Consider the following 24,397-nt stretch of genomic DNA (forward strand, 5'->3'; position numbering starts at 1 on the left):
ACTGGCTGGGGCAATCACTGAGGTCTTTAACTTCTTGTTTCAGCAGTCTGTGGTACCCACCTGCTTTGAGCAGGCTTCTTTCATACCAGTGCCCAAAAAGAACATGCTAACCTGCCTCAATGACTATCACCCAGTAGCACTTATATCCACTATGATGAAGTGCTTTGAGAGGTTGGTGATGAAACATATGAACTCCTGCCTGAGAAATGACTTGGACCAGCTCCAATTTGCCTACCGGAACCAAAAGATCACAGCAGATGCCATCTATTGGCTCTTCACTCAACCCTGAAACATCTGGACAGCAATAAGATGCATACATCAGGATGCTCTTTATCAAATACAGCTCAGCATTCAATACCATCATCCTCTGGATAAACTGTCCTGGGCCCAGCATGTAAGTGCAATTAATGAAGAAAGCCTGGTAGCATCTCTACATCCTTAGGAGCATGACATCTGAAACTTTGACTAACATCTATAGATGTGTAGTGGAGAGTATATCAGCCAGCTGCATCACAGCCTAGCATGGAAACACCAATGCCGTTGAATGGAAAATCTTACAAAAAGGAGTGGATACAATCCAGTCTATCATGGGTAAAGCCCTCCCCACCATTAAGCCTGTCTACATGAAGATTCGTCACAGGAAAGGAGCATCTATCACCAGGGACTCCATCACCCAGGTCATGCTCTCTTCTTGCTGCTGCCATTCATAAGAAGGTCCTGGAGCCTCTGAACTCATGCCACCAGGTTCAGGAACAGTTATTACCCCTCAGTCATCAGGCTCTTGAACCAAAGGGGTAACTTTACTCTAACTTCACTTGCCCCATATTGAAATGTACCCACAACCAAAGTTTCACTTTCAAGGTTTCTTCATTTTTATTGCTTATTTATTTATTACTACTATTTGTTTCTTTCTGTATTTGTACAGTTTGTTGTCTTTTGCACACTGGTTGAACGACTAAGTTGGTGCGGTCTTATATTGATTTTATTACGGTTATTATTCCTTTATGGATTTACTGAGTATGCCTGCAAGAAAATGAATCTCAGGGTTTTATATGGTGACATATATGTACTTTAACAATAAACTTACTTGAAATTTGAACTGCTAACATTCTAGAGTTCAGATTTCAGCAAACGTCCTCTCTTAATCTTGTCTGGCAGAACAAGCACTCATATGCAGAAACATACTAACCAGCTGAAGATTTAAAGGTACAAACGATTTTGCAAAAGTTAATTATTGGATATCTCTACTTGTTTCTGCCATGTCTTTATACACATTTAAAACCTCCCATTGTTACCATTGCTGGCTATTAGAGGAGTCAAGGATTATAAGGATAGGGTCGGAAAGCAACATTTAGGGTAGAAGGCCAGCCATACCCTTGTCGAATGGTAGAGAGGTTTGGGTGACCAAATGGTTTACTCCTGTACCTATTACATTTTTAAGTAAATTACCTCTTATAGGAATTGGGAAAAATTATAAATGAAAGAAGTTTAAAGCTCCTGAGAAAGAGGTTGGGCTAGAACAGGGGTCAGCAACCTTTACCACTGAAAGAGCCATTTGGACCCGTTTCCCACAGAAAAGAAAACACTGGGAGCCAAAAAACCCATTTGACATTTAAAATGATAAATGAAATAACACTGCATACAATGTTTTTTTTTGCCTTTATGCTATGGATAAACAGATTATAATGTGTTGCATTTATGAAATTGATGAACTCCTGCAGAGAAAGTGAAATTACATTTCTGCATGCAACAAAAACCTGTTGAACTCTGAAAAAAAGATGTTGGGTTGAAGGTTACATTAAAGTAAAATACTCAACGTCTACTTGAGTCCTTCCTGTATTTATGAAAAACGCCGAACGTAAATTGTCCGCCAGCAGCAAACCAAAAATAACGTCAGCCAGCTGTCAACCTGAAAAATAAAAGGACTATTTCACTGAACAATGAAAAAATATGAATATATGTAAAATAATAGGCAATTAAAATATTTATCATTCTTGGTTAATGGCTGTGCGTCCTTTCCCCTGAGCTGTGTTTAGCATGTTCAGGTGCGCTGTCATGTCAACCATGAAGTATAGCTTTTCCAGCCACTCTGGCTGTTCCAGCTCAGGAAAGGAGAGCCCTTAGCTGCCCAGGAAAGTTTTCACTTCTTCCAGACACGCGACAAAGCATTTCAGCATGTCCCCTCTGGACAGCCATGGGACTTTGCTGTGCAGCAGGAGATCAGAATATGCGCTTTCCAGCTTGTCCAGTAACAAACAGAATTGACTGTGATTTAAACTTTTTGCCATTATTTTATTGACAATCTGAATGACAACATCCATTACTTCTGTGCATTCCAGAGGAAATGTTTGAGCGCACAGTGCCTCTTGGTGCAAGATGCAGTGAAAAGTCAGCAGCTTTCTGTCCAGCGACTTCTGCAGTAAAGCCACAAATCCCTTGTGCACTCCTGTCATACTTGGTGCCCCATCAGTAGCTACTGACACCAGGTGGGTGGTCTTTATTCCTTTGGCTCTTAAACAATTCAAGACAGCCTCACAGATGTACTCCCCCCATGTTTGGCCTTTTAGAAGTATCAACTCAATCATTTCTTCCTGTGCGCCGACAGAGTTTACATACCGGCAGAACAGCGCTATGTGTTCAATATCACCTTTGTTGTTAGACTCGTCACAGGCAATCGAGTAGGCCACAGCTGAATTGATGTTTTTAATTTGCTGTCTTCTGATGTCTTCTGCCATTTTTATGGTTCTTTCTTTGACAGTCTTTGCAGAGAGGGGCATATCCCTGATTTTCTGCACAATTTCACTCTTGATTTAAAGTCCGTGAATAGATGTTCTCAAATCATAATGAAAGATTCTCTTATATATTCACCATCTGTAAACTGCTTCCCGTGCCTCACTAGTTCCTGAGCGGCAACAAAACTAGCATACGTAGTTGATTTTCCAGACTTCATCCACTTCTTGAAATGATTTTTGCTCAGCTCAACCTTCTGCATCAATTCCGAAACGGCTTTTTTTCTCATCTCCAACCGGATATTTTTGAGCAAAGGCTGCGTGTTTATTCTGGAAATGTCTTGCGACATTTGACTTTTTGTTGTTTGCTAGTTTCTCATTGCATATTAAGCATACCAGTAAACCAGTCTCGTCAGCAGTGAAAGCAAATGAATCTGCCCACGTATCATTAAACGTTCCGTTTTCTTCAGTCACTTTTCTTTTTTTAGAATTCTCCATAGTTAGCCTACCTTGGATCGAAAAATTAAAGAAATCGCGCACTGGCGGGTGTCAGGCGTTGGCAGTGGTGACAAATTTTATTTAGATTGTACAAGATCGCCATAATCTTCAAATTTAGAATTACATTTCAAAAACTAACAAACTAACATAAAGTACATTTTAATTAAATGTTCATCATTTATTTTCCAAAGCCACAGGGAGCCGCAGCACAGAGATGAAAGAGACGCATGCGGCTCCGGAGCCACGGGTTGCCGACCCCTGGGTTAGAACAAAGTGGAATGCCTGTGAAAGGGTGGAGACCATGAGAGATTGTGTGACACAAGTGGAGCTGGAGGGTGATAAAGGGGAGGGAATAACAAAAGGTATACCTGGAGCATATGTAAATAGATAGAAATGAATAAAACTTGAAGTATCAAAAGAAGCAGAGAAGACATACTGAATGCTTGAAATTTGAGCTGCTATATTAGGCAGCTCGATTGTCTGAAATTTCATTGACCTGAAACATTAACGCACTCTGTAGCTACTGCTTAATCTGTTGGGTAGTTACAAAATATTCTATTTTAATTTCTGATTTCTAGCATCTGCAGTACTGTGCTTTTGGTTTATGAGTGACCTAGTTGCGTATTCAGAGAGACTCAGCTGCCTTTCATGCGTATTATCCCATTTCGCGAAACAATCTATAACAGCGGTGATCTGCACCATCATCAAATTTCTATCAGTTAGGGCTGTGACTTTTTAAAATCCCGTTGTCTTGCAATACAGTTGTTGTAATTTAAAGTCAATATGAAGTAAATTCTGTGCCATCTGCAATGATTGTGATATTGCTCAAATTCCATTTTCAATGAGAAATAAACCCTGTGCTGATGTTACACTGGTGACTATGTTTCTTTTACTTGTGCAGCCATTCTCTGTCCCTTGTTCTGACAGGGTTGGACACTTCAAGGAAGGAACTCTGAGGAGTGACTCTTCTGCTTATTGACATAAGAGTATAATGTCAATTCTGGTCACATGATGCAGTTCTTGCTTGGAAGTAGATTTTGACTTTAGTTTACTGTTCCATTTGTGACTGGCACAGGAAAAGCTCCCTACTATTATTGGCTGCCATATCAATGAAAGTCAAAGTCATACATGCCAAATCAAATGTAAGCAACTTTGTTCTTTTCTTCTCTTAGACCACAGTGTCCAACAGTATCTTTTCATCTGTGGGATCACACTGGAGCCTGTCTTTGAGTGCACAATCCAAAAGAATCTCCAATGTAATAACTCCTGATAGGAAAGCAGACAATGTTCAAAACAATCAGTGGGTTAGATTTCATTCAACTCTGTTTTACTCTCCACAGCTGCTATTTGACCTAATTAACATTTCCAGCATTTGTTGCCTTGTCACCTTGATAGATCTATGAGTTAATAATATAATTAATCACATATTTCTGTGGCTTTTACCTCCTGCTTTTTTTGATTTTATCTCCTGCTTTGGACAGTTGTGGGTTGTATTCTTTCAACCTTCAAATTACCTCAGAAAATGAAATCCCTGTATCTTCCTGCGGAGCCACCACATTGTGAATATGCAATACATTAGTGGTCTTATGATCATGAAACCGCCACTTCAGAGAAGACTGGATAAGTACAAGCAGGTTGATGAAGTTCCACTTCTGAGAACGGGTAGTGACCCCGAATGTTCGGAAGTCAAGCTTTAACAAAAGCAGTGTGGGGGAGAGGTTTACAGAACAGCTGTGATAGGAGACTGAGTCGTGGGGAGAATGGCAGCCAGTTGTCTTTATTGATTCAATGAGCGAATCTGCTCTGCTCCGCTCAATCCAGCCCTGACTGTCACAGTGCAAGGGGAGGGGATTGTGTGCTGTGGAGGGAGGAGGCACACTGCCCTACCCAGCAGAAGGCTCCTGCAGACCAACAGCAGCCAGTAAACCCACCCCCATTGCTCCTTCATATGTATGGGCAGCTACAAGTCATGTGTTCTTAACCCAGGGAGTGCCTGTAATATTGTTACCTAACATTCCCTTGCGAGAGCATTCAGTCCGTCAGCATGATGCTTTTCAAGACACTGACTGAGCATGACTACTACTTTTGTTCTCTCCCATGCAGAATGTGAACAATTTACATCTTTTGTTTTACACCTACAGGCTCCCTACAAATCCTGCTTCTGCTAGAGCTGCTATTTTATTTTGTCGCAGTATTCAAGCCATTTGTAACTTTAACCCTGAGATGCTTCTACAGTGTGACGCATCATTTTTCCTTCCATGTGTTAATTTCAATATTGGTAGTGGCAGCTTTAAAGAATGAGCTGGCAAACAACTCCACCTTCAATTTCCACTGGTACTCCACCTCCCGTCCTCTTATCCTCACCCCAGGTCCTTCACTTCTTTCTCTTTTTGATCTTAACCTGGAGAACTGGTTTTACAGAACTTCTGCTTGGGAAATTAAAGATTAAGGGCATTTTCTCTCATTTTTGCTACTTTTATGTTTTATTTATTTTTCATTTAGAGAGACAGAATGGAACAGGCTCTTCCAGCCAAACAAGCTGCACCACCCTACAACCAACCTATTTAACTCTAGCCTAGTCATGGGAAAATTTATGACCAATTAACCTACTAATCAGTACAACTTTGGAATGAGGGAGAAAAGCAGAGCACCCAGAGGAAATCCATGTGCTCACGAGAATGATGTACAAACTTCTTACAGATGGTGCCGGAACTGAACTCCAAACTTATAAGACCATAAGATAAAGGACCAGATTGAGACCATTTGGCCCATCGAGTCTGCCCCACCATTTCATCATGGCTGATTCATTTCCCTCTCAGTCCCAACCTCCTGTCTTCTCCCCGTAACCTTTCATTCCCTGACTAATCAAAAATCTATCAACCTCTCCCTTAAATGAACCAACAATTTGGCCTCCACAGCTGTCTGTGGCAATGAATTCCACAGATTCCCCAGTGTCTGATTAAAGAGATTCCTCCTCATCTCCATTCTAAGTAGATATTCCTCTATTCTGAGACTTATGCCTTCAGGTCCTAGACTCCTCCACCACAGGAAACATCCTCTCCACATTAACTCTATCAAGACCTGTCAACATTTAATAGGTTTCAATGAGTGCTCCCTCCCCATTCTTTTGAATTCCAGTGAGTACAGGCCCATAACCATCCAACACTCCTCTACACCTTTCCTCCACGCCTTTCAATCCTAGAATCATTTTCATGAACCTCTTTTGAAATTTTTCCAATCTCAGCACATTCATTCTTAGATAGTGGGCCCAAAACTGCTCACAATACTCCAAGTGAAGCCTCAACAATGCCTTATTAAGCCTCAACATTACGTCCTTGCATTTATATTCTAGTCCTCTTGAAATGAATGCTTACATTGCGTTTGTCACTGACTCAACCTCAATATTAACCATTAGGGAATCCTGCACGACGACTACTAAGTTCACTTGACCCTCAGATTTTTGAATTTTCCCTCTATTGTGAACAGGGGTTTCCAACCTTTCTTATGCCATGGACTCCTACCATTAACTGAGTGGTCTGTAGAACTCAGGTTGGGAAACCCTGATTTAGAAAATAGTCTGCATTTTTATTTCTTCTACCAAGGTGCATGAAATTACATTTCCCAACACTGTATTCCATCTGCCACTTCTTTGCCCATTCTCCTAATATGTCTAAGTTTCTTCCCCCAAGCTATCAGACTCCTCAATACCCGAAGCCTGGACGACACATTGCCCTATTGTCCTGTTTGTTATTTATTGTAATGCCTGCACTGTTTTTGTGCACTTCATGCAGTCCAGTGTAGGTCTGTAGTCTAGTGTAGCTTTCTCTGTGTTTTTTTTTTGACTATGTAGTTCAGTCTAGTTTTTTGTACTGTGTCATGTAAACCATGGTCCTGAAAAACATTGTCTCATTTTTACTGTGCACTGTACCAACAGTTATGGTTGAAATGATAATAAAAGTTAACTTGACTTGAAGTTCTTCTGCAGCCTCTGTACTTTCTCAACACCACCTGCCCCTCCACAAACTTGGCCACAGAGCTATTAATTCCATTATCCAAAAATGATTGACTTATAACATAAAAAGAAGTGGTCCCCCTGGGGAACACTACCAGTCACGGGCAGCCATCCAGAAAAGCTGTGAAAGCATAACGCTAACCTCTATGCTACCATTTGCTTGCAGCTACAGAATTCTCACAGTCCACAAAGGTAAAAATGGTACTGTTAAATACATCAAATTAATATTTCTCCTGACTCTGTTCTGATCATTTATAACTTGCCAATGTTTGTCACCAATTATAAAGTGGACACCAGACAGCGTTGGTAGTCTTCCTTAGAATAATATCTGCCAGCATCCTATGACCCTATAAATCATTCATGTAATTATATACAGATACATCATGCTGCCATTATGCTTCTATGGCTCTTCGCAGGTTGGATCAGGCGTTATCTGTATAATATCACAGTTTCCAGTTCTCTGTTGTTTAAATAAGTTCAAGGAGCCTCAGTATTCATAAAGCAGAAGCTGAAGGAAGCCTTTAACCCCATCCCTGACAATATTTAGTTGTTTGTTTTTTTTTCCTCTCTCTCTGTCCATCACCCTGCCTGTTCTCCATCTCCCTCTGGTGCTCCCCCCCTCCCCCTTTCTCTCTCCTGAGGCCTCCCATCCCATGATCCTTTCCCTTCTCCAGCTCTGTATTACTTTCACCAATCACCTTTCCAGCTCTTAGCTTCATCCCACCCCCTCCGGTCTTCTCCTATCATTTCACATTTCCCCCTCCCCCCCCACTACTTTCAACTCACTTACTATCTTTCCTTTCAGTTAGTCCTGACGAAGGGTCTCGGCCCGAAATGTCGACAATGCTTCTCCTTATAGATGCTGCCTGGCCTGCTGTGTTCCACCAGCATTTTGTGTGTGTTGTTTGAATTTCCAGCATCTGCAAGTTTCCTCGTGCTAGCTGAAGGAAGTATTGGGTTTACATGGTTAATAGGTTAATAGGTAAAAGGTGCCATTTGCAGCACACATTTTGTTTTATGGATATTGCATGTCAATTCGGTCTAACATCAAAACAAGAAGAGATTCTGAACTCTCAAGGTCCAACGTGGGTGGACATGGCCTGGTATCCTGAAGGCAGGCTGATGTCTTCATTTTCTGGAAGTCTTTATGCCTTCTGTTTCCATAGTAAAACTAAAGGTGGCTTTGGGTAGCAGAAGTTATACATCGACATTTTGGCTGACTGTTTATCATTGTACAATCCATACTCATACGTATGCCAGGGATAGGATTGAAGCGTTTTAACTACATCAGGCTGAGGTAGCCGATTTGAAGCAGTAGAATGCTTCTGGACCACTTTGGGAAAGTGCTGGGAAAAATGTTATTAGGATTCTTAATAGTCTTTTATATTAAACTTGTCAGCATGGAGCTGGAACCCCAGCAGGGGTAGAGCCTGCAGCAAAGAAACAGGATTTTGATGAGGAGAAGAGGTGTAAGGGACGAAGCTGGACAGTTTCTCCTTGTGCCCTCACTGATCATGAGAAACTTATGCAAATACAGAACCAATAACCACAACCCCAACTTCACATACACCAAGACTTCCATACCTTACATTCACTGGCCATCATTCTTGGGTCCATGACAGGTCCTCTGAAATGATATCTTTAAATTCCTCAGAGTTATCATTTCAGAGGAACTGTCCTGGGTCCAGCATGTAAGCGCAATTAGGAAGAAAGCACGACAGCACCACTACTTCCTTTGATGATTTGGCATGACATCTAAAGTTCTGACAAACTTCTATAGATGCATAGTGGAGAGTATATTGACTGGCTGCATCAACTCATGGTATGGAAAACACCAATTCCCTTGAACGGAAAATCCTATAAAAAGTAGTGGATACAACACAGTCTACCACGGGTAAAACCCTCCCCGCTATTGATCACAGAAAAGCAGAATCCATCAATAGGGACCCCCATCACCCAGGCCTTCTCTGTGCTACCATTAGGAAGGAGCCTCAGGAGTCACACCACCAGGTTCAGGAACAATTATTATCCCTCAACCATCAGGCCCTTGAACCAAAGGGGATAACTTCACTCAACTTCACTTGCCCCATCATTGAAAAGTTCCCACAACCAGTGGACTCACTTTCAACAATTCTTCATCTCAAGTCCTTCATATTTATTGTTTGTTTATTTATTATTATTAATTTTTTCAATTTTGTTTTGTATTTGCACAGTTTGTTGTCTTTTGCACATTGGTAGTCCGCCTTGTTCGGCACAGGTTTTCATTGATCCTATTATTGTTATTGAATTTCCTGAGTATGCTCACAAGAAAACAAACCTCAGGGTTGTATATGGTGACATACACAGTCTGTACTTTGATTATAAATTTACTTTGAAGTTTGAACCAGGAGAGAGAGCTAAAAACCACCATGAAATGAGCATCCCAAACCAAGTTACTAACCAATATTATGGAAAATTGGATACAAAACTCCATTAGTCACCCTCGCACCCTGAGCACCTGTCTTCTGTTTGGATTAAGCTCACTCTGAGCCACTAAGCAGAGTTACTCCAGCGCAGGTAGTCTGGTTGCAGACTTAGAGTGGGCAAAGTTGAAGAGTCTCTTGGAAGATGATCTCACGCCAATCCAACTATGGACTACACCCTCCGTGCATGTGCACAACTTACTTGGGTGGTTAACATTCAACACTAAGACATTGCAGGAGATATTTGTCTGGAAGGAAAATTAATCCTTTCCTTGGAGATGACAGAAAATTCCAGCTCCAGCCAGCCAGGGGAACTAGCACTGGGGAATGCATCAATAATTTCTGTAATTTACTGGTTGACAGATTGTTAAACTGCTGTAAGATCTTGGAAGCCCACAGTGAAAAGCATGAGCTCCAAGGTTTCTGCGGAGCTCTGTATCAAGCTATCACTGTACTTCTTAATGCTTCTTAACATAAAGCATATGTTTTCTGACAGCTTCATAGTATACTAAACAATTAACTGTACACATCCATAGCAAGGCTCATAAAAGAAATCACTTCACTTTTTCTGACCTTGTCCACCAGCAAGCTGGCATTCATGAAATCCTTGGCTTCTGTAATCTTGCAAGTTACTCATGCCTCACCATATGCAGATCCTACTTCTACGTTATCCTCTTCATTGTATGCAGCATCATTAGTAGAGTGACAGTCTGTCTTGATCAGAATCATCTTCTTCCTGTCAGACCTGATTGATGTGCACGGGTTTCTAAACCACAAAAGGGATAGGAATAAATTTGTAATGCAGAGAAAGTGAAAAGTAACAGGAAAATCTCCATGTCATCTGCAGTTTGTAAATCAGAAACAAATGGGGCTAAGGAGAAGATGGAGGGTGAATAATCATTAACTGTGAAGAGACATATGCTTTGATAGTGTCAAGCCTGTTCTCAACAATGATAATCCCAATAAGGGTTTTGTAATCTCCTCCCTGGTGCCTATGGGTGAGTTTTGATGAAATTGCATGTGTACCACCTTGACCTTTGGGAACAAAGATATTATTGAACAGTATCATTCAATTTCTGAGATGAGGCTGTCATGTTTGTATAACTGCAGTGAATGCAAAACTTCTATAGTTGTACAGTGGAGATAATTCTGACAGGCTGCATCACTGTCTGCTATGGAGGGGCTACTGCACAGGACTGAAAGAAGCTGTAGAAGGTTGTAAATCTAGACAGCTCCATCTTGGGTACTAGCCTACAAAGTACCCAGGACATCTTAAGGGAGTGGTGTCTCAGAAAGGCAGCGTCCATTATTAAGGACCTCCAGCACCCAGGGCATGCCCTTTTCTCACTGTTACCATCAGGTAGGAGGTACAGAAGCCTGAAGACACACACTCAGTGATTCAGGAACAACTTCTTCCCCTCTGCCATCTGATTCCTAAATGGACATTGAAGCTTTGGACACCACCTCACTTTTTTTAATATACAGTATTTCTGTTTTTGCACATTAAAAAAAAATTATTCAATGTATGTAATTGATTTACTTGTTTGTTTATTATTATGTTTTATTTTATTTATTGTTATTATTTTTTTCTTTTTCTGCTAGATTATGTATTACATTGAACTGCTGCTGCTAAGTTAACAAATTTCACATCACATGATGATAAACCTGATTCTGATTCTGAAGTTCTGGGAAAGAGGTTTGCAAATCACTTGTGTTTGTGAGGATGAGGTGAAGCTAGCCCACTGTTAGATTTGAAGTACTGGTTGAAAGATATTGCTGGTAGCTGAGCTTGTACAGTATCTGAAGCTGGTTGAATGTTTGCTGAGCTATGCCTTGTTAAAGATCAATTTCCTGACCAACCAATTGTGTGAAGTCATTGAAATTCCAGATTCACTGCAGCCAGGTCTTCAGAGCTAGACTCCTGAAATGACATCTATAATTGTTTGCACCTATAACATTCTGACCATAGATTGGAGGTCACGCTCCCTGCTCCTCACCACCTAAATCACTCATACCTAACTTGCAGGTACATATCATTTTCCTATTACTCTCCCTCTCAGGTTTTTGTCTTTCTTCAAATATTCCCAGGTAGATTCTCACTCCTGATCAACTCCCAGCACTTGGTTCGGTCATAATGCAACTTTTCTTTAGGGTAAGTAATGGCCAATATTGTGATGTTTTCTTTCATTGGAGCTAGCGTCATGATAATAGCCATTGATTTTCAATCAAAAGTAAGATTAGAGCTAGATGCATGGTGAGATCATTGAAATTTGCAGTCATCAAAATTGAGATCAGCAAACATGGGTTAACTGTGATCATTGTGAGCCCTGCAACTTTTGCCAGGGTCATTGAATTTAAATCACTCATTCCTTAAGCCAGTGGATTTTGATGTAATGATGTTCTTTTTCCAAAAGTCACTGTAAGTGCAACTCTAAAGATAATTCAAAAAGCATTAGGAAAGGCACTTGTTTGCATGTAATGTTCCAGCTCTGTGTCCTGTTTTAACAACCCAAGGTGGTAATGTTCAATTCTGACAAGAAAGAACACCTTTGCATAAGAACATAGGTTGGTACAGAACTAAATGACATTCTGAGTCCTGTACTTTTTAAACAGCACAAGAAGTACTCCAGACCTGTGTGCACTTGTCAGGGACAGAAACTGGAAAATAAACATTTATGAGAGTCACAGTTACTGAAAGATCATACTCTCTGCCATTATAGAAAAAAATTCTTTTAATTCTATATATTCCATTGTTGCTAAATTCCACTTGGTTTGAGAGAATTGTAAAATAACAGCGTGTTTGTTTTACTCATGTAACCCAATAGTTGCTTTACCAACTCTTTACCAATGTTTCAAACCTATAATTAACATACTTTAACTTCTTTAAGTGATAGAAACAGAAAATCCTGAAAATATTCAAATGGTCAGATGGCAGCTGTGGAAAGAGAAATGCTTCAGGTTAAAGACTCTTAGTCAGAATATTTAGAAGGTATTTCTATTGAAGCAACTTTCATACAACTAAGTAAAGTTATCTAAATGTTCTATGCCTGCAGAATATTCATAATTGTTCTCCAGATTGAAAGTAGAGGAAAAAGATAAGTCATTGCATTCCTTTCTGTGTGATGTCAATGCCTTGACCCGCTGAATTGGTGGTAAAGGGAAGTTTCAGTACTTTGAAGGAGTAGGAACTGCATGGGATGAGAAATGTCAAGAAGGGATATTCAGTCCTGTTGCATACTGTGATTAGGTGGCTATCTCAATATTCTGAAAACCTGTCAAGGAGCTGGCCATACATACAGTATGAAACAGCTCTGGTTCAAGTTTCAGATCTGAAGGCAAGTGGGAAAACTAAAGAAAAAATTAAAAAGGAAAATTAAAGAATGAGTTGCTTTTCTTCAAACAGAGATCCTCAGATGTCTGGAAATACAAGCACTCTGACAAAAACCTTCAAGAAACTCAGACTGTTTCGAGTTCAAAGTTCAAAGTAAATGTATTGTTAAGGTACATATATAACAATTTGAGATCCATTTTCTTGTGGGCAAACTCAATAAATCTGTAGAAAAATAACCATAATAGAAACAATAAAAGACTGCACCAACTGGGACATCCAACCAATGTGCAAAAGACAACAAACTGTGCAAATACAATAAGAAAGAAATAATAATAAGTAAGCAATAAATATCGAGAACATGAGATGAGGAGGCCTTCAAAGTGAATCCATTCGTTTCAGCAATGACACAAGTGAAGTTGAGTGAAGTTATCTCATCTGGTTCAAAAACCTGATGGTTGAGGGGTAGTAACAGTTCCTGAACCTGCTGGTGTGAGACCTGAAGCTTCTGTACCTTATTCCTGGATGGGGGTGGGGGTGGGGGGCTTGATGATGGATGCAGCTTTCCTTTCACAGTATTTCATGTAGATGCGCTCAATGTTGGGAATGTTGGGGAGGGCTTTACCCGTGACGGACTGGGCCATATCCACTACATTTTGTAGGATTTTCCATTCAAGGACATTGGTGCTTTCATACCAGGCAGTGATACAGCCAATCAATATACTCTCCACCACACATCTATAGAAGTTTGTCAAAGTTTTAGATGTCATTCCAAATCGCTGAAAACTCCCAAGGAAGCAGAGATGTTGCCATGCTTTGTTTGTAATTGCGTTTATGTTTTGGGCCCAGGAAAAGTCCTCCACAATAATAAAACTGAGGAATTTAAAGTTGCTGACCTTCTCCACCTCTGATGTTCCAACGACCTAGCTCATGGACCTCTGGTTTCTTTCAGCTGAAGTCAATAATCAGTCCTTGCTCTTGCCTACATTGAGCAAGAGGTTCTGTCATAGGAAGAGGCTACCAGATGGACAGAGGAAAATATTCAATAACATGCTTCCTTCAGGAGCCTCACTTTTAAGCCTCTGTCAACCGGCCCCCCATGGCGAAGAGGCTCCAAAGCTCTGTGCTCGCAAACCCCCGTAGGCTATCTAATTGTGAGTCGGTTCGGATACGCTAGGAAATGAGTCGCCACAACATGTTCATTGATCCTGAGAGTCTTTCTCCCTTCATCTCTCAGAATAGAAAGGGAAAATTTTGAATGGTATTAAGAATCTCAAGAACGTATATGAGGAGCTTTCAAAAGCCCCTGCCTAAGTGTGTAGAAAAGCTCTTTATCACAAATTTCCCACCTGCCTGTCCTATCAACAATGATATGCTCCATCCATGGAGCAGTCTGTTGTTCACACATGGCCTCGTAAGCCACAGCAAAACCAGATTAGGTGCAAGTCATACTCAATCCTGAAAGTCTAAAAAGCATAAATGTTAAACTCTTTTGTGACGCAGAATAATCTAAGAGTTTTAATTAGGACTTCTTCGTTTATGCACATAGTTAGTGATTAAAACATTATTAAGCACCTTCCAATCCTGATCGATAGCAATTAATGGGACTCTTTTTGGCTGCATAGTCAAAGTAAACAGTCAAGGCTGGAAAAGTTGAGTGGGAATGCTTTCAAGCAGCTAATCTGCCTCCATTTAGTTAAATCAACCTTGAATCAGAAATGACTTCAGGTCAATAATCATAGTGGATGGTAGTTAATGGATTGCTGAAACATATAATGGAGACATTCTTTATGGTTCTGAAAGCATGAATTTGAAGCACAATACAAATCATACCTTGCCTTTGTGACCTGGTACAAGTTGCTTACAATGATCGTGCTTTCAGTTCATGATATAATATGGCATCCACCTGGTGCTACACACTCTGCTTTTCTCCTTGACAATTTACAATTGGATCCGATTGTGTTAAGTATCTAGAAGCAGATGAAGTAAAACCACTGCTGAAGTAACTTCAGAAGTATGTTGGCAGCAATGGTGAAACAGGATGGAGGGCAGACTATGGCTTTGAATGCCTTGCTATTGGATGAAAGAGCTCCTTTACATGCAGGTGCCTAGGAAGCCATCCAACTTAATAAAGAAACTGAACTTGAAATCAGAGCTAGGTGTGAAGCAACCCAGGCATTGAGAAACCATTGCAAAATGTTTGATCTCATCAACAAGAATAACAAACACATCAGCAAATCCCACCTCCAAAGAACTGCATCACTGGCCCCAACACAGCGATAAATATGCAAAAATCAGGACACATATAACATCTCACAGTTAGCATTCATATACCACCCTAGAATCGTGTTATTACTCGAAATTTTATCCCCACAGCTCACAGATTATTATATTTCCAGCTTTTCAAACAGTGCAGCCACAACACTCACATTCTTTGTAAGTCACTAATTTTCTCTCTCTCTCCTCCCCCCACCCCCTCCCTCTCCCTCCCTGCCTCCCTCCATCCCCACTTGGCACATTAATTGGTCATTGTAAATTGTCCCATGATTAGGTTAGAGTTAAATTGAGGAAATTGAGGGTTGCTTGGCAGCACAGCTGAAAGGGCCAGAAAGGCCTGTTCTGAACTGTTGCTCAATAAATAAAAAGATGAATAAATAAATTAATGGATAAATAAATTGATAAGTAAATACAGCAATGGTAAAATGTCATTGAGTTAAGAATGGTATTTCTATATCCAATCTGGCATCTCACTTACGACTCATTCTACCTTTCGATTCTGGATCTGCAGATGGCGTAAATGTGCTCTCCTCACTTTCTCTCCCTCCATTATGGTCATATCTTTGTGGCTCCCTTCTTTCAAATAGCCAAAAACTTCCACCTGGTTCGGCCTTGCTGAGAGCTTCAAGAGACTGAGAAAATAGAGCCACTCAACTTGACGCACCAGCTCAGATATTGGCATTGTGTGTAATGTATAGGGTAGCGTAGATATGCAATCTTTGCATAGTGACTCACTAAGCACAAGTGGCCTTCAATTCCAGCATCCAGACATAACAAAAATTCCCAGTATCAACATATAAGGAACTATTTAAAATTCATGGAATCAAACTTTACATTTAAAATAGTTATATACTATGACATATATTCTTTTCACTCTTCTCATATGTCTTTCTACTTGATCTTATTAAAGTAGGTCTTCAAAATTATGATTCCAGTTCCTTTGTTCTATATCTCTTTGTTCTGTGTCTGTCTCCCTTTTTGTTCTTTCATGAGGCTGATTTAGTTCTGTTCAAGCGGTTTCTCATTAAGTTCCCCCTGTTCTGCTTCAGTACAAATGCACTGCATGAACCAGTAGTCCAGCACACACTTACTCAGCAAGTCAGACTAGATATTCTCCCAGTTCAATAATGATTTAACTTGGCAGTACTATTGCAACACTGTTTAACCACAAAGCATCCAGTGTGAACATTCTTGCTACTTACTGCTTCAGTGGTCTTAGCAGCTCATTGTCTGATAAACACAAAGGGGCAGGATGAACAGGTTGGGGCCACCTAACACAGCAGGTAGTTCAGCTGTCTCTAGCAAAGTACGTTTGATACTGATTTTCAAGAGAAAATCTGTAGATACTGGAAATCCAAGCAACAAAAACAAAATGCTGGAGGAACTCAGTAAACCCAGGCAGCTTCTATGGAAAAGAGTACAGCCGACATTTCGGGCCGAAACCCTTTGGCAGGACTGGAGAAAAAACTCTGAGGAGCAGAGTTAAAAGGTGGGGTGGGCGGAGGGGAGAGAGAAACAAAAGGTGATAGGTGATTCCTGAAGGGGGAGGGGATGAAGTAAAGAGCTGGGAAGTAAATTGGTAAAAGAGACCATGGAAGAAAGAAAAGTGGAGGGGGGAAGAGCATCAGTGGGGGACGATGGGCTGGCAAGGAGATAAGGTGAGAGAGGGAAAAGGGGATGGGAAATGGGAAAGGAGGGGTTGGGGGGCATTACCTGGTTTTGGCTGTTACCTGTGTGTGGAGGGAGCTTGTATGTTCTTCCTGTAACGAGGTGGGTTTCTCCAAAATGCCCCACTTTCAAAAACATGCTGGTTGGTCAGTTAAGTGGAGACTGAAAATTGCCCCCCATGTGAGTTGATGGAGTTGGTGGGGATCTGTGATGGGGCAATGAGAATGATGTGATTGCTCTGAGGTCGGCATAAGTTTAATCGGTCAAACCATTTCATTCCATGCTGTAAGGAGATGAAAATAAAAGGGAAGGAAAAGAAATTCATTACATACTCTTCAACACTCGTTACCACTGTCACTCAGAGCTGGGACTGAAACTTGAAAAATAGATAACATTATGCTGAATATTACTGCTGTCACCAGCCTAGGGGGGAAATGAAATTAGTTAAATCATTATTGACATGCCATTAAAAAGCATAGGAAGAAAATCGTGTGTGTTCACATACTTCTAAGAGATAATGGCTGGCTGTCAGTGAGTTACATGCCATTACCTTCAGTTGCATTCTAATCATATTATATATGTAAAAATCAAAGTGATATTTTCACATTAAAATGCTGACAGTATGGATTATGGCAATAAGTTCATTGCTAAGAGATTTGACAAGACAGGTTGGTGCCAGAAAGTGCCGATGTTTTGCGTGCAGCTCAAAAGGGAATTATTAAATATTCCTAGTTAGAAACCCAACAGCTGAAATCTACAGCCACGGGTACTTCAGTAAGCAACATTGTTTCAAGACGTTGAAAATATCTATCGAACAAGACTGCAGACTCGGGCCTTGAGTGCAGTTTCCCCTTAAGAAGAAAGAAGAGCAGAAAGGGTGCCGGTCTGCAGGTGAGATTGAAATGCAGAGCCCTCACACCCACTCCCTATTATCCTGCTGGCAAATGTACAGTCTCTGGAAAATAAAATTGAAGAACTTAGAGCAAGTGGTCAGAGGGACGTCAGGGACTGCTATGCAATTTGCTTCATGGAAACATGGCTAACCCCCACCTTTTCAGAGCAGCGCTGCAGCCCAGGGACTTCACCATCATGCATTATGCAAACTTCACATGCATTATGCAAATATATGATGGCTGAGTCTTATAAAGGTAGAGGAGGCAGAGTATGCTACAAGTATGCTTCATCGTGGTTCATAGACGTGGCTTGTCTCAGTCCTGCTCATCTGAGCTGGAATATCTAGCAGCCAAGTGTCATCCATTTTATCTGCTGAGGAAGTTCTTCACCATCATCCTGGTAGCAGTGTATGTTCCACCCATGGCCAACGTCAGGCAAGCACTGGAGGAATGGAGTGCCATGATCAGCAGTCACAAAGCAGCACATCCGATGCCCTCCCTATTATTGCAGTGGATTTCAACTAGGCCAGTTTGAGGAAGTCTCTGAAGAACTACACCAGCCTGTCACCTGTGGAACCAGAGGAGCTAACACCAGTTATACCACCATCAGGAATGCTTGCCATGCCATCCCGCACCCACACTTTAGAAAGTCCAGTACCTGGCTGTACTTCTACTTCCGGTCCACAGGCTGCAGTATCAGTGGTGAGGGTATGGTCATGGGAAGTGGAGGAGCACTTACAGGACTGGACAACATTCAGGGATTTATCTTTGAATCTGAATGAATATGCCACAGTTGTCACCAACTTCATCAAGAATAAAGGTATTCCTTCGAAAACATACTGGACATATCCAAACCAAAAGCCATGAATGAACCAGAAGAACCGCAGTCTGCTAAGGGCTAATTTTGTGGTACTCAAGACTGATGATTCAGAACCTTACAAGAAGTCTGGATTATATAGAAGACTGTTTTAAGAGAGAAAAAAACAATGATTGAAATTAGAGACAGAATCAGATGCAAGTCACTCAGCTCTGGCAGGGTTTGCAGGCAATTACTTCCTACAAAGCAAAACTACCAACATGAATGGCTGTGATGCTTCACTCCCAGATCAACTCAACACTTCTTATGCACACTTTGAAAGAGAGAATAAAACCATACCTGTGTGAATTGCTGCAGTATCTGGTGACCCTGTGATCTCTGTCTCAGAGATCTTTCAAGAGGATGAACCCTTGCCAGGCTTCAGCCCTGACATATCTGGTATGGCACTGAAAACATGTGCCAATAACTGGTAGGAATGTTAAGGACATCTTCAAGGTCTCACTTCTGAAGTCGGAGATTCCTACCTCCTTCAAAAGGGCAACAATCATACCAGTGCCTGAGACGAACAGGGTGAGCTGCTTGACGACTATTACTCAGTTGCACTTACATCTACTATGACGAAGTGCTTTGAGAGGTTGGTCATGGCCAGAAACAACTCTGGCCTACACAAGACCTGGACCCGCTGCAATTTGTCTATCACCACAATAGGTTAACAGCAGATGCAGTCTCACTAGTTCTCCACTGGACTCTGGGCCACCTGGACAATAACAATACATGCATCTATCTGAAATTTATGTCCTCAGCCAATATGTTTCAATTCAAGATTTAAGATTGTTTAATGTCATTTCCTGTACACAAGTATAAAGAGAACAATGTAATTGTTACTCTGGATCCGATGCAGCACAAAAAAGCACACAAAAGATAAAGAACACAACGATAATAAAAATACACAATAAATATAAATATATAAGACAGCTTATATAAATATATTGATTGTATGTCCATAAAGTGATGCTATGCAGAATATAAGATGACTGACAGCATATAATAAAGTAATAGTGGAGGTGTCAATTAGCATTACTGCTTGGGGAAAGTAACTGTCGTTGAGTCTGAGGGTCCTGGCATGGATGCTATGTAGACTTCTCCCTGATGGGAGTGGAATAGACAGTATAGGAGTAGGATGGGTTGAATCCTTTTTGATGTTACCAGTCCTTTTCTAGCACCTTTTTATATATTTGTCTTTGATGGCAAGTAGATGTGTTGGGCCATTGTGATTACCCGCTGTAGAGCCTTCCTGTCCACTGTAGTGCAGTTTCCATACCAAGCTCTACTGCGCATCTGTAGAATGATGTAAGTATAGACATGCAAAGTCCAGCTCTCTTCAGCATCCTCAAAAAGAGCAGCAATTCCGAAGGCATAGCAGGCAAGAGGAAGAATTATTCTAATGTTAAGATGACATAACCATGGCTAACAAGGGAAGTCAGAGCCAAATAAAAGCTAAAGAGAGGGCATAAAATAGAGCAAAAATTTATGGGAAGTTAGAACATTGGGAAGTTTTTAAGTACTAACAGAAGGCATCAAGAAAGTCACAAAGTAAGATAAAGATGGAATATGAAAGTAAACTAGCCAATAATATTAAAGAAGATACCAAAAGTTTCTTCAGATACGTAAGGTATAAAAGAGAGACAGGAGTGGATGTTGACTGACTGGAAAATGATGCTGGAGTGGTAGTAATGGGGGATAAGGAAATGGTCGACGAACTGAGTAAGTATCTTGCATCTGTCTTCACTATGGAAACACTAGCAGTATGGTGGATGTTCCAGGTGTCAGGGGTCATGAAGCATGTGAAATTACTATTACTATGGAGAAGATTCTTGGGAAACTGAAAGGTCTGAAGGTAAAAAAGTCACCAGATGGTGTAAATCTCAGGGCTCTGAAAGACATGGCTGAAGAGATCGTGGAGGCATCAGTAATGATCTTCCAAGAATCACTAGATTCTAGAATGGTTCCAGAAGACTGGAAAATTGCAAATCTCACTCCATTCTTCAAGAAGGAAAAGAGGCAGAAGACAGGAAGATATAGGCCGGTTAGTCTGACATCAGTGGTTGGAAAGATGTTTTATTGTTTAGGATGTGGTTTTGGGGTACTTGAAGGCACATGATAAAATAGGCTGTAGTCAGTGTGGTTTCCTGAAGGGAAAATCTTGCCTGACAAACCTGTTGGAAGTTTTTGAAGAAATAACAAGCAGGATAGACAAGGGAGATTGGGTTGATGTTGTGTACTTGGATTTTCAGAAGTCTTTTGACAAGGTGCCACAAATGAAACTGCTTAAGAAGCTACAAGCCCATGGTATTACAGGAAAGATTCTCACATGAATAAAGCAGTGCTGATTGGCAAGAGGCAAAGAGTGGGAATAAAGGGAAACTTTTCTGGTTGGCTGCAGGTGACTAGTGGTATTCCTCAGGAGTTTGTGTTGTGACTGATGCTTTTTACATAATATGTCAATGATTTAAGTGATGGAATTGATGGGTTTGTTGCAAAATTTGCAGACAATATGAAGATAGATGGAGGGGCAGGTGGTTTTGAGGAAATAGAGAGGCTACAAAAGGACAGATTAGAAGAATGGACAAAGAAATGGCAGAAGGAATACAGTGTCAGAAAATGTACGGTCATGCACTTTGGTAGAAGAAATTAAAGGGTAGACTATTTTCTTCATGGAGAGAAACTACAACAATCTGAGGTGCAAAGAGATTTGGGAGTTCTTGTGCAGGATTCCCTAAATGTTAATTTGCAGATTGAGCCTGCGTTGCGGAAGGCAAATGTAATGTTATCACTCATTTCAAGAAGACTAGAATATAAAAGCAAGGATTTAATGTTGAGACTTTATAAAGCATTGGTGAGGCAGTTTTGGACCCTTTATCATAGAAAGGATGAGCTGAAACTGGAGAGAGTTTAAAGGAGGCTCATGAAAGTTATCCCAGGATTAAATGGCTTGTCATATGAAGATCATTTGATGGCTCTGGGCCTGTATTTGCTGAAATTCTGAAGAATGAGGGATGACATTATTGAAACCTAGCAAATGGTGAAAGGCCTTGATAGAGTGGATGTGGAGAGGATGTTACCTGTGGTGGAGTGTCTAAGACCAAAGGACACTGCCTCAGAATAGAGTGGTGTCATTTTAGAATTGAAATGAGGAGGAATTTCTTTAGACAGAGAGTGATGAATCTGTGGAATTTGCAAGCAGCTGTGGAGGCCAAGACTTTATGTATGCTTAAGGCAGAGGTACATAGGTTCTTCCTTGACCATGGCATGAAGGGACTCCATGAGAAGGCAGGAGATTGGGGCTGAGAGGAAAATTGGATCAGCCATGATGAAATGGTGGAGCAGATGCGATCGGCCAAATGACCTAATTCTGCTCCTATATGGTTTGGTCTTATGATTATTCACAACTATAATGGATAATGGTTTAAGATGGCACTGTTGAAGGCGAGCAACAACATTTTGGCGGTACCAAATGATGCACCGTCAATAACTCTCTCTGAGACGTAAAGGCGAGATATCGGCTTTTATTGACTGGAAGAAGGAACAAGCAGTGGTTGACCACCATACTACATCCTGGAGACTGAGAGGCCGGGCCAGCTCAGGCCTCAATCACCTTTATACCGGGGTCTGTGGGAGGAGCCACGGGAGCAGTCAGCAGGGGGCGTGTCCAGACAGGTATATGCAGTTCACCACACCAAAACAAGAATACAACTGAATACTGTGTTAATAATAGGTTTTTTGGAAAAAACTATGATAAACTATCACTGCAAACAATGGACAGGGAAGTGATGGCAAGGCTGAATCGAATATTGAAGTGTATGGATGCAAAGAAAAGTTGGGGTAAGACTGAGGGATGTTCAAAGTGAAGTCAGGGCACTGTCAAGGTGTACTTGAGACAAAATCAGGATGAGCGGAATGGAGCAAAGTCAGATCAGTGAAGAGGCAGATTTGAGGCCTCTCCACCTAAGCTGAGAGCAAGGTTTGATCAATCTAAGCACCTAGCCAACTTGGAAAGGTCGGGTACAGGTGAAAACATGGCAACAAGGTCCAGGCCCGGAGCATATTAACGTGTTAGGGCCTGGGCCCTAAAGTGAGGAACAACATTTAAATCTGGACAACCTAAACGCCAGGCCAGATGGATTGAAAAGGCAGAGTGCTGGGACCAAAGGCGAGGGTCAGGCCAGTCTTGCTTGCTGCTCCATGACGTTTATTCTGCTCTCTGCTGCACTGAAGTTGAGGCTGTGGCCTGTTCGGGGCTTTGTGTCTGAGGACTAACCTTCGTTCTAAACGCTAGTTGCTTACTTTAATGGCTTGCACAATTTGATTTTCTCACTATACATTGGATTTGTCGGTGTACTTCTTATAGGTCCTTTTGGGTTTCTTTGTTTTGTGGCTGCCTGCAAGGAGATAAATCTCAAGGTTGTATAATGCATACATACTTTGAACTTTGAGCGTTTGACCACTTGTCCTGCTTGGAATGTTGTGTGGTCAGTGGCAGGGAACCACAGGTAATCCTTGAGCCAATGTCCAGAACTTGCACAGGAACCTGCATTAATATGATGTGGGAAAAGGATAACGTCTAGCCAGATGACGTACACTCTCGTTCTGCCCTCTGACAACACTATTACAAATTTTGTCCCTGGAAAATTGAAGAACTCCAGGAGACATTGCTGAATTCCTGCCTTTTTCCTGATGATTTCACAGGATGTTTGCTCAAGTTATACCATGAGTCATAAAAGTGTATAAAATACAGTTAACCATATGGCAAATTCAGCCTGCTCCATTGCTCAGTATCCTAGTTGAGTTTGGCCTCAGGTCATATTTCCTGCCCCATTTTGCTTGCAAAATCTTTTGGAAAATTTAACGTCACTAACTATTGATATAATTTTGTAAACACAAAAGAGCCTTTTTATTTTTAAGAATATTTTAATTAAAGGAAGGCGTTCAAATGAAAATATGAATAAATTATCATTGTACTAATAATGTAGTGGCAGCATATAGGGACTTACTTTGCGACAGTACTGGTGCTGTTGTCAATCGTCAAACTTTTTTTTCAGCAGCACTGAGAGAATGAGGTGCAGTTGGAATGGAATACACATTTTCATGACTGCATCTGATAGTGGGAGACAGGTATACAATAATGTTCACATTCATCAAGGACGTTGTGACTGGGACTAGAGAGGCTATTTCCATTATTTACGGTCTTAATCTGTAAAATCCAAGAACATGATATGGCCCTTTCATGGAGCAACAATGGACCTGCTCATATAAAGGATATAACTGAAGTTCCTTTTCTTGCTGTTTAGAAGTTCAATCATCAATCACAGCAGAACAGTTACATTTCTACTTGCGCTTTATCTTGTGTGACAAACAACAATCACATGGCATGCTTATAAAAAAAACTTCCAATATTGGAAAATAATGCATGCAGTGTTTGCTCAGTAAGGAAAACATTCCACAATAAAACCCACTTCATCTCGCGAGGTCCTTTTGAATAAAGTGTTCTGCCCGACTGCTTGGTTCTCACTCTAAACATTGTTATAACTGCTTATAACATTTTGATAACTTAAACACTGGCCTTAAGAAATTGGGCACCTCATAAATTTATGATTACTAGAAGTTCCTTACATCATTGGGCTCCTGATTGATCTCTAACTTTGGCCTGGAAGGG

General features: G+C 40.9%; 1 long non-coding RNA gene across 3 annotated transcripts in view; it reads right to left on the bottom strand.

The window, feature by feature from the left end:
* Positions 1 to 393: 393 nt before the first annotated feature.
* Positions 394 to 24,397, bottom strand: part of LOC132379031 (uncharacterized) — a 65,431-nt gene continuing 41,427 nt past the window's right edge. For 2 of the 3 annotated variants that reach the window (XR_009507270.1, XR_009507274.1), the window contains 3 exons: positions 10,275 to 10,467; positions 8,030 to 8,180; positions 394 to 1,909 (listed from right to left, as the gene is read on the bottom strand). This is a non-coding gene — a long non-coding RNA (uncharacterized LOC132379031). The remainder of the gene's footprint in view (positions 1,910 to 8,029; positions 8,181 to 10,274; positions 10,468 to 24,397) is intronic. The other variant, XR_009507273.1, reaches the window with a different exon arrangement.

The sequence above is a fragment of the Hypanus sabinus genome, chromosome 2, assembly GCF_030144855.1.
Source record: "Hypanus sabinus isolate sHypSab1 chromosome 2, sHypSab1.hap1, whole genome shotgun sequence".
NCBI classification, from domain to species: domain Eukaryota; kingdom Metazoa; phylum Chordata; class Chondrichthyes; order Myliobatiformes; family Dasyatidae; genus Hypanus; species Hypanus sabinus.